Below are 19,091 nucleotides of genomic sequence, written 5' to 3' on the forward strand. Positions count from 1 at the left end.
ATCAGACTGTTAAATAGCCATCACTAGCACATTAGAGACTGTTGCCTATATACATAGACTTGAAATCACTGGGCACTTTAATAAATGGAACACTAGTCACTTTGATAATGTTTACATATTTTGCATTACTCATCTCATATGTTTGTAATTTATTCTATTCTACTGTATCTTAGTCTATGCAGCTCTGACATTGCTCTTCCGTATATTTATATATTCCATTCCTTTACTTATATTTGTGTGTATTGGGTATATGTTGTGACATTGTTAGATATTACTGCACTGTCGGAGCTAGAAACACAAGCATTTCGCTACACCCGTAATAACATCTGCTAAACACGTGTATGTGACCAATAAAATGTCATTTGATTTTTAGGAAACTAAAACTCCGTCCCCTTCCTCCCTAACTTTGAACAAAAATATTGGGTACCGCTGAGAGAGAGCGAGAGAGATGTACATTTTCGTACACCACATCCTTGCTAAATGGAGATGCTTAACATGTATCACAATCACTTTAACACCTGTTCGTTGAAAAATTTGGTTTCTGATTAAGTAAAAAAAATAATTCCCTAAATAGTTTTTCAATAGAGACTTTCCATTTACTCTTAATTAATGTAGTGATTAAATCTGCTAACAACATATAGAGATGTAATATAATATAGGCCATTTAGCAAATGCTTTTTTCTTCGTTAGGATAAATACATGAGTAACAGGTTTGATTATCGAGAGGAGCCCAGACCCAGGAAACATAATTAGTGGTTTGTGAGAGAGGAACAGCAGTCTCTCTCCTCTAGTGAAGCCTCTTCTTGGCTGTATGAGAGGTCTGGTGGATGGCTGTACACATCCCTCACTTAACCCTGCCACCCTGCCCTCCCTTGCTCATTGCCGGCCCTTGGTGACCCACCGGAACCCCAAACCCATCACGTTAATAACCGTGCTGTTAGAAGCCATGCTCTGATGCTTTGATGCCAATTTCAAGGATGTCAGGGGTCAGGGGCAGATACAGTGTTCAGGCTCAGTCATAGCATGGGAAACAGGTATAGTAGCTGAGATTTTGGCGTTAAACTGTGACGCATCGGTTGTAAATGCGGGCCCAATGTATTGCTTAACCAATTAAAAGGGATATCTGTGGCCAACCATGTCCTTTTTAGCAGCTGGAGGGTTTGCAACAGGAATGGTTAGATGTCCCTCCATCGTGGATACATTCCAGGCTTTCCCTGTAGGGATTTCTTTATGATCTTGTAATTTCCTGATTGAAATCCCCAAGGAATGGGGTAGTACTCCCTGTACACCCATGACTGCGTGGCCAAACATGACTCCATGCATGTTGCCAGTATGTACTAACTGGACTGAAAAATACTGTGTTTTTTTTTCAATATAACATTCCAAAAGAAAATCAGAAGACTGGATAGTAATTTGTTTTTAACGTGAAGCCATGAGAGATTCTGATGCATTTGGATAACATTCATACGGTTAGAGCAATGAAGAGCTAATCTGGAAGCCTTGTTCTGTCACGCTCGTCGTAGAGAGGAGGACCAAGGGGCAGCGTGAAATGAATACATTCTTGATTTATTTAATGAAGACGAAAATGAAGAACACTTGACAAACTAATACAAAACAATAAACGACGAACGTGAAGCTAATGAAAACTAGTGCTGACACAAACACTACACATAGACAATCACCCACAACCCACAATACAAAACAGGCTACCTAAATATGGTTCCCAATCAGAGACAACGCAAAACACCTGACTCTGATTGAGAACCATATCACGCCAAACACATAGAAATAGACAAACCAGACATACAACATAGAATGCCCACACAGATCACACCCTGACCAACCAAAACATAAAACATACAAAGCAAACTATGGTCAGGGCGTGACATGTTCTGAGCCATTTGGAGCTTTTTTATATCTTTCTTTGCTGCAGATGACCATATTACTGGACAGTACTCTAAGTGTGATAGGACCAGGGATTGAATCACCTGATTCAGTGTGCTCGATGTTACATCCTCTGAACATTTTCTTGTAACAGAAATTCCCTTACCCATCTTAATAACAATATTATCTGTGTTCTGACCATGATAAAGCTGTGTCCAACGCCTGGTAGTTTAATTTTTTTCACTTGCTCTACATGCGTGGGGCGGCAGGTAGCCTAGTGGTTAGAGCATTGGGCCAGTAACCGAAAGGTTGCTAGATCAAATCCCCGAGCGGACATGGTAAAAATCTGTCGTTCTGCTCCCACTGTTCCTAGGACATCATTGTAAATAAGAATGTGTTCTTAATAACATGTTTAGTTAAAGGTTAAATAAGTGTTATTTTCATCTACAAATTCAATTGGGGATCATCAGCAAGCATATATCTTGAACCAAATACAATACATTTAGTTTTAGAAATTTGTTCATATCAACCCACTCAGACACTGTTCTTAGTTCACTGCTACATCTGTTAGCTCATTATATTCTCATGCTGCGCTATACATTGTGGAGTCATCTTTGTTCATTACTGAAGGTAAATCATTAGTGAAGGTAGTGTAGAGAAGTGGGCCTTGGCAACTTCCTTGAGGAACACCACAGTGTATATCTTTACTTTTTGAAAAACTACCTTTAAAGAACATGTTTTGCCTTCTCCTGGATAGATAGCTTTCCATCCAGGATAGAGCTGCAGACTTAAAACCACAACATTTGAGTTTACCGAATAACAGTTCATGATCAATTAAGTCAAAAGCAGCACTGAAATCTAGCAACACTGCACCAACTAACTTCGTGTCATCCATACTCTTTAACCAAGGATCTGTCATTTGTGCTAAGGCCGTACTCGTAGAATGCCCTTCTTTGTATGCATGCTGGAAACCCGTTATCAGACATTTACATGAGAAATTATCCTTGATTTGTACAGATACATTTTTTTCCAATAATTTACTTAACACAGGCAGCAAGCTTAAAGGATGACTATTAGGACCAGTGAATGCAGATCCTTTTTAATCCTTAGGTAGTCGAATAACCTTTGACTGTTTCCAGACTTCTGGGCACAGCCCATACATCAAGCACTTATAAAAAATATGAGAGATTGGGGTAGATATTTGGTTAGCTGTATCTCTAAGCAATTTGGCGTCAAGATTATCTGGACCAGGTGACTTGCCATCCGAAAGAGACAACAGCATCCTTTCTACCTCTTCCCTTTCTACTTGATTAAATTCAAACATGCATTGCCTCTCCTTCATGATACAATCTTTTATAAGGGTATATGACATGGAGCCATCAGTTGGAATCATAGCATTCCTCAACTTGTCCACTTTGCCTGTAAAATATTCATGCATATGAATATCAATTCATACACACAAACAATCTAGGTCAAAAAGCGGAGAGGCTTTGTGCCGCGAGGTGTTGCTTTATCTTTTTTTTAAAACCAGGTTTGCTGTTTATTTGAGCAATATGCGATGGAAGTTCCATGCAATAAGGGCTCTATATAATACTGTATGCTTTCTTGAATTTGTTCTGTATGTGGGGACTGTGAAAAGACCCCTGGGGGCATGTCTGGTGGGATAAGTGTGTGTCAGAGCTGTGTGTAAATTGACTATTTAAACAATTTGGGATTTTCAACACATTGTTTCTCCTCAACTCTTAGCCAAGAGAGACATGCATGCATAGTATTTATATCAGCCCTCTGATTACAATTAATAGCAAAACATGCCGCTGTGTTCTGGGCCAGCTGCAGCATAACTAGGTCTTACCTTGCAGCACTGGACCATACGACTGGACAATAATCAAGATTAGACAAAACTAGAGCCTACAGAACTTGCTTTTTGGAGTGTGGTGTCAAAAAAGCAGAGCATCTCTTTGTTACGTCTAGACCTCTCCCCATCTTTACAACCATTGAATCTATATGTTTTGACCATGACAGTTTACAATCTAAGGTAACGCAAAGTAATTTAGTCTCAATTTGTTCAACAGCCACACCTTTCATTTCCAGATTCAGCTGAGGTCCCGCACTTAAGGAATGATTGGTACCAAATACAATGCTCTTAGTTTTAGAGATGTTCACGGCCAGTTTATTACTGGCCACCCATTCCAAAACAGACTGCAACTCTTTAAGGGTTTCAGTGACTTCATTAGCTGTGGTTGCTGATGTGTGTATGTTTGAATCATCAGCATACAGTGGGGAGAACAAGTATTTGATACACTGCCGATTTTGCAGGTTTTCCTACTTACAAAGCATGTAGAGGTCTGTAATTTTTATCATAGGTACACTTCAACTGTGAGAGACGGAATCTAAAACAAAAATCCAGAAAATCACACTGTATGATTTTTAAATAATTAATTTGCATTTTATTGCATGACATAAGTATTTGATCACCTACCAACCAGTAAGAATTCCGGCTCTCACAGACCTGTTAGTTTTTCTTTAAGAAGCCCTCCTGTTCTCCACTCATTACCTGTATTAACTGCACCTGTTTGAACTCGTTACCTGTATAAAAGACACCTGTCCACACACAATCAAACAGATTCCAACCTCTCCACAATGGCCAACACCAGAGAGCTGTGTAAGGACATCAGGGATAAAATTGTAGACCTGCACAAGGCTGGGATGGGCTACAGGACAATAGGCAAGCAGCTTGGTGAGAAGGAAACAACTGTTGGCGCAATTATTAGAAAATGGAAGAAGTTCAAGATGACGGTCAATCACCCTCGGTCTGGGGCTCCATGCAAGATTTCACCTCGTGGGGCATCAATGATCATGAGGAAGGTGAGGGATCAGCCCAGAACTACACGGCAGGACCTGGTCAATGACCTGAAGAGAGCTGGGACCACAGTCTCAAAGAAAACCATTAGTAACACACTACGCCGTCATGGATTAAAATCCTGCAGCGCACGCAAGGTCCCCCTGCTTAAGCCAGTGCATGTCCAGGCCTGTCTGAAGTTTGCCAATGACCATCTGGATGATCCAGAGGAGGAATGGGAGAAGGTAATGTGGTCTGATGAGACAAAAATAGAGCTTTTTGGTCTAACTCCACTCGCCGTGTTTGGAGGAAGAAGAAGTATGAGTACAACCCCAAGAACACCATCCCAACCGTGAAGCATGGAGGTGGAAACATCATTCTTTGGGGATGCTTTTCTGCAAAGGGGACAGGACGACTGCACCGTATTGAGGGGAGGATGGATGGGGCCATGTATCGCGAGATCTTGGCCAACAACCTCCTTCCCTCAGTAAGAGCATTGAAGATGGGTCGTGGCTGGGTCTTCCAGCATGACAACGACACGAAGCACACAGCCATGGCAACTAAGGAGTGGCTCCGTAAGAAGCATCTCAAGGTCCTGGAGTGGCCTAGCCAGTCTCCAGACCTGAACCCGATAGAAAATCTTTGGAGGGAGCTGAAAGTCCGTATTGCCCAGCGACAGCCCCGAAACCTGAAGGATCTGGAGAAGATCTGTAGGGAGGAGTGGGCCAAAATCCCTGCTGCAGTGTGTGCAAACCTAGTCAAGAACTACAGGAAACGTATGATCTCTGTAATTGCAAACAAAGGTTTCTGTACCAAATATTAAGTTCTGCTTTTCTGATGTATCAAATACTTATGTCATGCAATAAAATGCAAATTAATTACTTAAAAATCATACAATGTGATTTTCTGGATTTTTGTTTTAGATTCCGTCTCTCATAGTTGAAGTGTACCTATGATAAAAATTACAGACCTCTACATGCTTTGTAAGTAGGAAAACCTGCAAAATCGGCAGTGTATCAAATACTTGTTCTCCCCACTGTACATGGACGCATGTTTAATGCCAGTGGCATGTCATTGGTAAAAATAGAAAAGAGTAGAGGGCCTAGAGAGCTGCCCTGCGGTACACCACACTTTGCATGTTTGACATTAGAGAAGCTTCCATTAAAGGAAACTCTTTCAGTTATATTAGATAGCTCTGAATCCACGATATATGAATCCACGTTTTTTCAACAACAGGTTATGGTCAATAATATCAAAGGATGCACTGACATCTAACAGTACAGCTCCTACAATCTTCTTATTATCAATTTCTTTCAACCAATCATCAGTCATTTGTTTCAGTGCAGTACATGTTAAGTGCCCTTCTCTATAAGCATGCTGAAAGTCTGTTGTTAATTTGTTTACAGAGAAATAGCATTGTATTAGGTCAAACACAATTTTTTCCCACTGTTTGCTAAGGGCTGGTAGCAAGCTTATAGGTTTGCTGTTAGAACCAGTAAAGGCCACTTTACCACTCTTGGGTAGCAGAAATTCTTTGGCTTCTCTCCAGGCCTGAGGACAAAGACTTTCCTCTAGGCTCAGATTAAACATATGACAGATAGGAATGGCTATAGAGTCAGCTACCATCCTCAGTAGCTTTCCATCTAAGTTGTCAATGCCAGGAGGTTTGTCATTATTGATTGATAACAATCATTTTTCCACCTCTCCCACACTACCTTTACAAAATTCGAACTTGCAATGCTTTTCTTTCATTATTAGTTTTTTATGCGTGAATACAATTGCTCATGGTTCATTGTTGGAATTTCCTGCATAGGTTTGCCCACTTTGCCAATGAAATAATCATTAAAATAAATAAGCCATCTGATTCGATGAAAGACGGAGTTGAATTTGTCTTTATGCCCATAATTTAATTTAAAATGCTCCAAAGGAGGTTACTTTTTCATCATTCTTTATATCATTGACCATGGCTTCATAATAATGTAATAATAATTTCTCAATTTGCTGTAAATCAGCCAGTCAGATGTGAAGCAGACTTATTAGCCACTCCTTTTGCCCCTTCTCCTTCAGCCATACAGTTTTTCAATTACTCATCAATCCATGGAGCCTTAACAGTTCTAAGAGTCAGTTTCTTAACAGGTGCATGTCTATCAATAATTGGAAGAAGCAATTTCATAAATTCATCAAGTGCAGCGTCTGGATGCTCCTCATTAATCACATCAGACCAATAAATATTTTTAACGTCCACATAAGAGTCATAGCAAAATATGTTGTATGATCTCTTATACACTATTTTAGGCCCAGCTGTTGGAACTTTAGCTTTCCTGGATATAGCCACTATATTGTGATCACTGCATTCAATGGGTACAGATACAGCTTGAGAACAAAGCTCTACAGCATTAGTAAAAATGTGATCGATACATGTGGATGATCTTGTTCCTGTAGTGTTTGTAAACACCCTGGTAGGTTGATTAATAACCTGAACCAGATTACAGGCACTGGTTACAGTCAGAAGCTTCCTCTCGAGCGGACAGCTTGATGAAAACCAGTCAATATTTAGGTCCCCAAGAAAGTCAACCTCAATGTTTACATCACATACACTATCAAGAATTTCACACACATTATTTAGTTACTGACTGTTGGCACTTGGTGGCCAATAGCAACACCCCAAAAGAAAAGGCTTTAGATGTGCCAAGTGAACCTGCAACCACAACACTTCAGTAACACCTGACATAAGATCTTCTCTAAGCATTACAGGGGACTGGCTCTGAATATATACAGCAACACCTCCCCCATAAGCGTTTCTGTCTCTTCTTTAGGTGTTATATCCTTGTATTGCTACTGATGTACAGTTGAAGTCGGAAGTTTACATACACTTAGGTTGGAGTCATTAAAACTCATTTTTCAACCACTCCACAAATTTCTTGTTAACAAACTATAGTTTTGGCAAGTCAGTTAGGGCCTCTACTTTGTGCATGACACAAGTAATTTTTCCAACAATTGTTTAAAGACAGATTATTTCACTTATAAATCACTTGTATCACAATTCCAGTGGGTCAGAAGTTTACATAAACTAAATAGACTGTGCAAAATGGCTTAAGGACAACACAGTCAAGGTATTGGAGTGACCATCACAAAGCCCTGACCTCAATCCTATTGAAAATTTGTGGGCAGAACTGAAAAAGCGTGTGCGAGCAAGGAGGCCTACAAACCTGAATCAGTTACACCAGCTCTGTCAGGAGGAATGAGCCTAAATTCACCCAACTTATTGTGGGAATCTTGTGGAAGGCTACCCAAAACGTTTGACCCAAGTTAAACAATTGAAAGGCAATACTACCAAATACCAATTGAGTGTATGTAAACTTCTGACCCACTAGGAATTTGTTAAAATAAATAAAAGCTGAAATAAATCATTCTCTCTACTCTTATTCTGACATTTCACATTCTTTTGTGAAAAACTGAGTTTAAATGTATTTGGCTAAGGTGTATGTAAACTTCCGACTTCAACTGTATCATCACATGAATGATCTAAGTGAGTCTCGGAAATGGCTAATATATTAATGTTACCTGATGTTTGCAAGTTATTGATTTCATGAACCTTATTTCTAAGGCTGCATATTTTATTATGGGCTATTTTCAGCACTTTCCTGGGTAGCTTATCAGAGATAGACTTAATACTGAAAAGAGCAAACAAAGCAATAGAAAAAAATATACATTCAGCAGTCCATTAATCAATTGGTGTGTGTGTGTGTGTGCTGCAAGGTTGAAGATACAAACCCATAGACTTGGCCCTCTCATCCCATCCAGGCTTCTGGGAGTGAGGGTGGACAATGAGCCTGTCATTGCGGATGTAAGCAATGTCTCCACGCACTCTGGCAGCTTTCATAGCTGGGATCAGTTGTTTCCTCTTCTGGCGAACAGCTTCAGGATAGTCCTCGTTGAGGAAGATATACGTTCCTCTCAAGTTCTTGGCTCTTTCCAGAACATCTACCTTGTCCTTGAACCTCAGGAACGTGACCACTATTGGCCTGGGCCTATCACCTGGGCCGGTGTTGGGTTTTCCAGTCCTTTGGGCATGCTCCACCTCAATCTTCCTGTGCTCCAGCTTCAATTTCTCAGAGATCATTTCCCTCACTTTGTCCTCAGACACTTTGTCCTTCAGGTCTCATGTGGAGATTCTGCGATTTCATCCACAACCATGTTGTTCTGCCTTGATTGTCCCTTTAGTCTGATTTATCTGTCATTGTTATCATGGATTCACACACAGAACCGATGACCTCTCTCAATGACTTACAGATCGCTGTCATCTTGCCGTTCTCCTGTTTCAACTCGTCGAGCTGACCCTGGGAGAACTGCAAACTGTTCTTCAGGTCCTGGACCTCTCTGGTCAGATCGTCCATTCTTTTATTAGTAGAATCCACGAGTATTTGGACAAAACACTTGAAGATATTTTCTTGTTGTTGTAGCAACTGCTTGTAGGTCTCTTTTTGTTCATTTAATAATAAAAGATCCTTCACGTGTGATAGACACCACTGTCCTCAACGGTACTCCCGCCGGCTTTGATCTTTGTCATGGTAGCTAGCAACGTAGGTTAAGCTGTTACTCCTCGCAGTTTCAGACAGGGCAGGTCACGGGGAAAATTTTCAACCACAAACAGCACGGATCTAGACATCCACATACCCAGGACAATCCGCGGTCCCAGCCACAATGGCTAACCACGTCGCGGGCTGCGTTCAAGAAAACCCTGCTAGCTTGATATGCAGCTAGCTAGCAGCTAGGCTAGCTGCGACGCCAAATAGCTCCTCAGACCGGTCCTTGTTCGGCAGGATCACTGGAAAGAGACCAGCAGTCCCAGCAACTGATGCCAACTGCTTCGCGTGATCCAAACTAAGAAGCTAGCTAGCTTTCCAATACACTTTCAAACAACAAACTTTTCAAACAAAAGGTAACCAAGAACCCGATGTTCACTCTGACAGAGCTTCAGAGTTCTTCTGTGGAGATGGGAGAACCTTCCAGAAGGACAACCATCTCTTCAGCACTCCACCAATCAGGCCTTTATGGTAGAGTGGCCAGATGGAAGCCACTCCTCAGTAAAAGGCACGGCAGCCCGCTTGGAGTTTGCCAAAGGCACCTAAAGACTCTCAGACTATGAGAAACAAGATTCTCTGGTCTGATGAAACCCAGATTGAATTCTTTGGCCTGAATGCCAAGCGCCACGTCTAAAGGAACGCTGGCACCTCCCCTACGGTGAAGCATGGTGCATCATGCTTACTAGTCAGGATAGAGGCAAAGATGAACGGAGCAAAGTACAGAGAGATTCTTAATGAAAACCTACTCCAGAGCGCTCAGGGCCTCAGACTGGGGCGAAGGTTCACCTTCGAACAGGACAACGATCCTAAGCACACAGCCAAGACAAAGCAGGAGTTGCTTCAGGTGTGACGGAAAAATTATGTTTTCACCTTCTTTGTTGGCTGTGTAACAATTATTTACTTAACGAATAGTCGATATTTCTGTTTTGCTAATGCTGTGTTTTATGGTCTCCACTATAGCACCCTGCAGCTTGTCTGGGTGTTGAGGACATGGGTTCTACTAGAGATAGCTTGAAACTGACAATTGACTTGTGTTGGTGATAAAAACCTGAAAGCTAGCATTCTATTGAGAAGATGTGGTGTGTGTGACTCGAGATAGAGAGAGCCTGGAAGAGTTAAGAACATTGCCTCATTGTCTCATCTTCCTGGCATCTGGGAAACAAAGTAAAATACCATCCTGTGTAGATAACCAAGGTGGCTTATGGGAAGGTTAAAAGTGACTGACTAAGCAATCTTGGTATATAAAAACAGTGCATCGTCTGTAAAGGCTAGACTCTCAGCCTAACAGTCAGTCAAGACTGGAGGGCTGACGGTCTCGTTATTGCAATAATTAATCAATATTAAATAAAGATGATTGTTTGAAGAAATGACCAAAACCAAGTCTCTCTCAGTACTGATTTTCCACGACATGGGACAAGTCTCTAAATGTCCTTGAGTGGCCCAGCCAGAGCCTGGACTTGAACCCGATCAAAAATCTCTGGGGAGACTTGAAAATAGCTGTGCAGCGACGCTCCCCATCCAACCTGACAGAGCTTGAGAGGATCTGCGGAGAAGAATGGGAGAAACTCCCCAAATACAGGTGTGCCAAGCTTGTAGCGTCATACCCAAGAAGAGACTATGCTGTTATTGCTACCGAAGGTGCTTTAATAGAGTACTGAGTAAAGGGTCTGAATACTTATGTAAATGTGATATTTCCATTTTCTTATTATACATTTGCTAACATTTCTAAAAACCTGTTTTTGTATATGAACACTGCTGTAACGTAACAAATTGTGAAAAAAAGTCAAGGTGTCTGAATACTTTCCGAATGCACTGTACATAGAGTAATTGAACACTGGTCACTTGAATAATGTTTACATACTGTTTTACCCACTATGTACAGTCGTGGCCAAAAGTTTTGAGAATGACACATATTAATTTCCACAAAGTTTGCTGCTTCAGTGTCTTTAGATATTTTTGTCAGATGTTACTATGGAATACTGAAGTATAATTACAAGCATTTCATAAGTGTCAAAGGCTTTTATTGACAATCACATGAAGTTGATGCAAAGAGTCAATATTTGCAGTGTTGACCCTTCTTTTTCAAGACCTCTGCAAATCGCCCTGGCATGCTGTCAATTAACTTCTGGGCCACATCCTGACTGATGGCAGCCCATTATTGCATAATCAATGCTTGGAGTTTGTCAGAAATTGTGGGGTTTTGTTTGTCCACCTGCCTCTTGAGGATTGACCACAAGTTCTCAATGGGATTAAGGTCTGGGGAGTTTCCTGGCTATGGACCCAAAATATCGATGTTTGTTCCCCGAGCCACTTAGTTATCATTTTTGCCTTATGGCAAGGTGTTCCATCATGCTGGAAAAGGCATTGTTTGTCACCAAACTCTTCCTGGATGGTTGGGAGACGTTGCTCTCGGAGGATGTGTTGGTACCATTCTTTATTCATGGCTGTGTTCTTAGGCAAAATTGTGAGTGAGCCCACTCCCTTGGCTGAGAAGCAACCCCACACATGAATGGTCTCGGGATGCTTTACTGTTGCCATGACACAGGACTGATGGTAGTGCTCACCTTGTCTTCTCCGGACAAGCTTTTTTTCCGGATGCCCCAAACAATTTGAAAGGGGATTCATCAGAGAAAATGACTTTACCCCAGTCCTCAGCAGTCCAATCCCTGTATCTTTTGCAGAATATCAGTCTGTCCCTGATGTTTTTCCTGGAGAGTAGTGGCTTCTTTGCTGCCCTTCTTGACACCAGGCCATCTTCCAAAAGTCTTTGCCTCACTGTGCGTGCAGATGCACTCACACCTACCTGCTGCCATTCCTGAGCAAGCTCTGTACTGGTGGTGCCCCGATCCCGCAGCTGAATCAACTTTAGGAGACGGTCCTGGCGCTTGCTGGACTTTCTTGGGCACCCTGAAGCCTTCTTCACAACAATTGAACCGCTCTCCTTGAAGTTCTTGATGATCCGATAAATGGTTGATTTAGGTGCAATCTTACTGGCAGCAATATCCTTGCCTGTGAAGCCCTTTTTGTGCAAAGCAATGATGACGGCACATGTTTCCTTGGAGGCAACCATGATTGACAGAGGAAGAACAATGACCACCCTCCTTTTGAAGCTTCCAGTCTGTTATTCGAACTCAATCAGCATGACAGCGTGATCGCCAGCCTTGTCTACCTCAACACTCACACCTGTGTTAACGAGAGAATCTCTGACATGATGTCAGCTGGTCCTTTTGTGGCAGGGCTGAAATGCAGTGGAAATGTTTTTTGGGATTCAGTTCATTTGCATGGCAAAGAGGGACTTTGTAATTAATTGCAATTCATCTGATCACTTCATAACATTCTGGAGTATATACAAATTCCCATAATACAAACTGAGGCAGCAGACTTTGTGAAAATTAATATTTGTGTCATTCTCAAAACTTTTGGCCACGACTGTATATACTGTATTCTAGTCATGGCTCATCCTAAATAACTATTGCTATGCACACCTTTTCTATTCATATATTGTCCATACTGTCTATACCCACCATTGTATGTATATACAGTATATTTTTATTCCAGACTATGACATTGCTCATTCTGATATTTCTTAATTTCCATTTTTTTCATTTATTTTTTGGATTATGTTTGTATTGTTTTGTACTGCTTGGTATTACTGCACTGTTGGAGCTAGAAACATAAGCATTTCGCTGCACCTACAATAACATCTGCAAATCTGTGTACACGACCAATAAACTTTGATTTGATTTTAAACTGTGCATTTTACAAATACATTTTATTTGACTTGAAGCCGCTAAAAGAAGGTTTGAAGGGGCCTGTTGCAGATGGTAATTTCTGCCTTCCCGATCAGGAATGACACCCGTTTCTAAAAAGATAATCCTATAACATTACTTCTTAATTACTACACATTGCTCAGGTTTAGATGAACACACACTTATCTCAGTTGGTTTATCAGTACAATCTGTTGGGGAAATGTGTAATTGCCCTGCTGCAGATGGTGTAAGGTGTATTGTTATGCAATATCCAATGAATTGATACCCTGTAAAGAGGGGACTGAATTCTCCCATAGCATATTTTACCTCTCAAATTAGGTTTGTCAGGGCATATGCTCAACCCAGCATGATTATTAATGTTGTTAGAAAACTGCTTGCTTCATCACTTTATTTAGCTCTTTATCTCCCCTCCCCTCAGGAACTCAGGGAACTTCATTAATTAAGAGGCATACAGTGTTCCTGTGCTGCTCTTAGACAGCTTGTTGGTAGTCCCATTGGGAGCCCAGGGTTCCATTAGAAAGTGCCCCGAGAGTGAGTGAGCGAGAGGGTGAGGGGGTACGTTCTCGCCTGGGTAGTAAAAGTAGGACGTTAGTGGTGTTTGGTTAACAGCCCCAGCCCACTACACTATGGAGACAGAAGATGATTCATGCATCTATTTTGTTGACTCCCATTGCTTTTCCTATTCCATCCTTACTGTATCTCTCTGTTGGTTTCAGCTGTTTCTATATCATTCCTCCCTCTATCGCTCTCCTTTTATTCGTCCACCTCTCTCCTCTCTCTCCCTTCCTTTCTCACTCCCCTTCCTCCCTGTATCTATTTAAAGAGGACATGAGATCTAGGATATCAAGGTTCAGAAGTAGATGATCTGAATGGAATACGTCTGAGGTCCCTAGACACCCAGTCATGTCAAAAAGCTGCAGCCGAGAGAGAAAGTGCCAGTGCTGTTCTGCTTGCTCTCTGTGGAGACATTTTGATCAGTGGAAGGGAAGGTGTTTTGTCTCCGCAAGTGCCCTGTTGGCCACAGATTTAGCTGTGGTGGTATCATAGACATGACAGCTCCTATTTCCTCTCTCTCTCCCTGTCTCTCTGGCAGATACGTACGCAGTTAGCAGTGAAGTCTCAGTCCTGCACTCTATGCCATGACAACAAATATGACAAAGACGGCACAATGCAAGTGATAGGGGATCGATGAGACTTGATATAAAGTCAGTATGTAAATCTACATCTGATTAGGTGGAAGAAGGAGAGGGGTTAACTTTACAGCTTGTAGTCTGTATCATGGTTGTATTAATGGATAGTTCTCTGAAAATGGCCAAACCTGCTGATGTATCTATCACAGTTTATATTTGCTGGGGCACATGTTACATTTTCTCTCTTAGCCTCTTTTTGTGAGATTAATCTCTTGGCTGTCTCAGTGGCTCAGTAGGAAATACCTCTTGTTATCCGGAGCTGTACATACAGGACTGAGAGGAGGGCACTTTTAGAATGACCATCACTCTCTCAGCTAAGTTTGGTTCCTAACACCTAACAGCATTGCTTGCTGTTTGGGATTTTAGGCTGGGTTTCTGTATAGCACTTTGTGACATCTGCTGATGTAAAAATGGCTTAATAAATTTGATTGACTTCAGTGAAATACTGTTATATTCTGGGAAATACTGTAGATTGCTGTACAGATTTCAAACTTGACTTTACTACTGATGAGATTAAGATCATGGAGATGGTGGATGAACCCTCGTAGGTGTTATTCTGGCTCATGGGTATTTGTCAGCCGGTATGTGAGCCTATAGGGTCATGAGTCTGTTGTGTGGCTGCTGTGGTGCGAGTTATACCAGGGCCTTCAGTTCTGATTATCCAAGGCTAGATTGGGCTGTCTTCATGGTGTTGGCCAGTGGAGCGTCTGATTGGACAGTTGACCTAAGGGGTACCAGTGGCCATTTTTCCTGCTTTTTCATCAGAGTGGCAGCTGAGTCCAGTGATCAGAAATCTATTTATTTCTTTCTTCCCACCTCTTCCTCGGTTCTGATTAGGTGGAATACAGCTATGACCGGAAGTTACTTTTTTGTAGCAGGTTAGGATAATTCTTGTGGTAGTTAAGGAGAATTAGGTTCAGGTTAGGAAAAAGGTTAGGGTTAGCTAAAATGCTCTCCTAACTTGCTACGAAAAGTCACTTCCGGCCATAGCTGTAATTCCTATAGTCACAACCCTGTCCCTCTATCTCAAATTCAAATGCAAATTCACCATTCATCATATCACTCTCTTTCTCTCTCTCACTTTGTATTTAGCTCTCACATTCTTCCTCCCCCTGTACTCATTCCCTCTCTGTCTCTCTCGATATATCCCTCCTCCATTCCTCTTTCTCTCTATCTCTCTCTCTTTCTCTTGTTCACAATATACATTCGTGTGTGTATGCATGTGTGTGTGTACTGTCATACTGTAAATTATTTTTCACACGCTACTTTAATCTCAATTGAAATTCTCCATCCTCTTTGTGTGTGTCTGCTGGTTCCTCCATTTGTTAATCACTCTTTTCTTTGGGGAAGGGGCAGCCTGATCTTTGTGAAGACGCTTTGATTAGTTCTACGATGTGCTGGATCTGCCCAGACAGTTGACAGACATTATCCCACCATGGGCATCCCCATTTAGCCAAATCGACCAGAGTGGTTGTGATGGTCTCATCAGCATGTTAGTTGCCAAGCCCAGAGAACCAGAAGGCTCTTGGACATGCTGTAATACCAACTGTTAAAGTGTTTCTGACAATGTAGATAGACATTTTGTTATTTATAGAGATAACATCACATTTTTTGTCATTTCAGGGTTGACATAAAGTGTTTTTTTGCTGGCAACATTAACATTTCCTTTGATTGCAATATTTGGACCTCCTGTGAAACTGAAGAGCTACCAAGCTTGTAGGCATGCATACTCAAAGAGGATTTGAGGATCCCTTTTGAAGAACGTTATTTACCGTCTCTCCGCATTCATTTGCACTGATCAGTGGAAAATAATTTACCCCCAAATGATTTAAATATGCAACACATTTCAGTGTTCTACTACCATTCCATAATGAACTTAACCCTCATGTCCATGCGTATATTCATGCATATCTCTGTCAATGTGTGTGTAATTTTCAATTTACTGCATGTAGGCTATCATTACTATTGAGGTTTTATCTGTATATGATATATTCTGAGCTTGGTATTGCCTGTGGCTTGTTCTCTTGATACTGTTTTTTTAAGCTCTTCTTCCTCTCAGATCCTCTCTGTGCTCAGTCCCTCTGGGACACGGGGGGGGGGGGGGGCTTGTGTAAGACGACTGTCAGCAGGGACGGGAGAGGGGTGTTTGTTGCAGAGGGACAGAGGAGAACCATGATGAGGTGGTTGTAAAAAATTTTTAACCGTTTTGAGTTTTAGTCTTGAAAGGTGCCAGCTGTAGTAATTATGCAATTGTCTCTGGGTGCATTTTCTGAAGAGAAGACAGAAAAGCCCTCACAAAACCTACCCAGTATCGGTCCGCAAATACAGGACGATTAAAGGCCCAGTGCACAACTTTTTAGTTGTAAAAACTGAATGCCTTCAACTGAAATGTGTCTTCCGCATTTAACCCAACCCCTCTGAATCAGAGAGGTGTGGAGGGCTGCCTTAATCGACATCCACGGTGCCTGGGGAACAGTGGGTTAAGGGGGCACACCTCAGGGGCAGAATGACAGATTGTTACCTTGTCAGCTCGGGGATTCGATCCAGCAACCTTTCGGTTACTGTCCCAATGCTCGAACCACTAGGCTACCTGCCGCCCCTTTTGACTGGTACTGTATATACAAAAGTTTGGACATACCTACTCATTCAAGTTTTTATTAAATTTTTTACTATTTTCTAAAATTGTAGAATAATAGTGAAGACATCAAAACTATGAAATAACACAAATGGAATCATGTAGTATCCACAAAAGTGTTAAACAAATCAAAATATATTTTAGACAAGTAGCCACCCTTTTCCTTGATGACAGCTTTACACACTCTTGGCAGTCTCTCAACCAGATTCACCTGGAATGCTTTTCCAACCATCTTGAAGGAGTTCCCACATATGTTTAGCACTTGTTGGCTGCTTTTCCTTCACTCTGCGGTCCAACTCATCCCAAACCATCTCAATTGGGTTGAGGTTGGGTGATCGTGGAGGCCGGGTGATCGTGGAGGCCAGGTCATCTGATGCCGCACTCCATCACTCTCCTTGGTCAAATAGGCCTTACACAGCCTGGAGGTGTGTTGGGTCATTATCCTATTGAAAAACAGACGATAGTCCCACTAAGCCCAAACCAGATGGGATGCCGTATCGCTCCAGTATGCTGTGGTAGCATGCTGGTTAAGTGTGCCTTAAATTCTAAATAAATCACATACTGGGTCACCAGCAAAGCACCCCCACACCATCACATCACCTCCTCCATGCTTTATGGTGGGAACTACACATGAGGAGATCATCCATTCACCCACAGTGCGTCTGACAAAGACACAGCAGCTGCAACCAAAAATCTCACATTTGGACTCCAGACCAAAGGACAGCTTTCCACCAGTCTAATGTCCATTGCTCATACACACAGTCTCCTCTGAACAGTTGATGTTGAGGTGTGTTTGTCTTTATTTTTACTTTTTTCTACATTGTGAAGCTGGTTGAGAGAATGCCAAGAGTGTGCAAAGCTGTCATCAAATTAAAAGGTGGCTACTTTGAAGTATCTCAAATATAAAATATATTTTGATTTGTTTAACACTTTTTTGCTTAGTACATGATTCCATATGTGTTATTTCATAGGTTTGATGTCTTCACTTTTATTCTACAATGTAGAAAATAATAAAAATAAAGAAAATCCTTGAATGAGTAGGTGTATCCAAACCTTTTGACTGGTACTGTATATATTTATTTTTTATTTTTCAGGGGGTGCTGCAGCTGCCTCAGCACCCCTACTTTCTGGCTATGCCAAGAAGTGAAACACATCCTCCTCCTGAGGCTGCTTAGTAAGACATGTACTCCTGCTGTAGCCTACAAGAGGTTTCAAGGGCTGAGGCAACATGAAGAAAAGCACATTATTATAGCCTATACTGCTGACCAGATTCTGACTCATGATAGTAATAATAAGATATTCATAATACTGCTTCACTTAGTGATCCCCTGATTAACAAGTCACTCTGCAATTCAGATTCACATCAATTATTTTATCATTAGTTCAACATTTAACTCAATTCAAATTTACATATTGATAATATTAATCAGAACCAAAAATAATATGCGTATTTGTTTCACAATCCTGCCTATTGACTATTGTCTTTTGTGTGAATACCTAAGTTCCCTTCTAAATATGAGTCGAGTACTCCTGACAAAACCGTTCTAGTGGTAAAATATCAACTGCACGCGTGACTGAATGAGTTTGATGTGATGCTCAGGAGGGGCCCAGGGGTATGCTGGGCCTGTCGTATGGGCCCGCCGTATGGGTCGCCTCACAGCTTATTACTGTGGCATTGACATCATATGCAGCTGAGCAGCCCTGCTGGGGTCTGATGGGGTTTCAGCGGCTGGAAGTGGGACTTCTCTGGGTCTGAAGCCTGCCTCTGTCTCTAGCTATCTCTCTCCCTGTCTCTTTCTCTCCCTGTCTCTGTCTCTCTTTCACTCTCTCCCCGTTTCAGAGGGTCTCTATCTGCTGTCTGTCTGCTCAAAGAGAGAGGGGGAGTTCACAGCCGGCTCAATGAGGAAGGGAAAGAAAGGGATGAAAAGAGAGAGGGAAAGGGCGTCCGAAGATAACAAAAGGAGTATAGTCCTGAAAGGGTGAATTTACACATTAAAGACCCTCGAAAACAGTTTGGCATTTGCACATCCAAACCAATGTACCATACTCAACACGCCACAGTCTCTGGGATTCTTAATGTAATAGCTGCCATTTCTTCGGTATTCATATAAAGTACATATTCTTTTTGAAGAGTAAAATTAACATTGGTGGACTAACATATAAATAGATGTTAAGTGAGCCAGGCAG

The 19,091-nt window shown here is 41.6% G+C and overlaps 1 protein-coding gene across 4 annotated transcripts in view; it reads left to right on the top strand.

Moving 5' to 3' along the window:
• LOC139557275 (kelch domain-containing protein 8B-like) overlaps positions 1–19,091 on the top strand; it is a 159,088-nt gene that overhangs the window by 8,794 nt on the left and 131,203 nt on the right. The window lies entirely within an intron of this gene.

Source organism: Salvelinus alpinus, chromosome 28 (genome assembly GCF_045679555.1).
Source record: "Salvelinus alpinus chromosome 28, SLU_Salpinus.1, whole genome shotgun sequence".
NCBI lineage: Eukaryota > Metazoa > Chordata > Actinopteri > Salmoniformes > Salmonidae > Salvelinus > Salvelinus alpinus.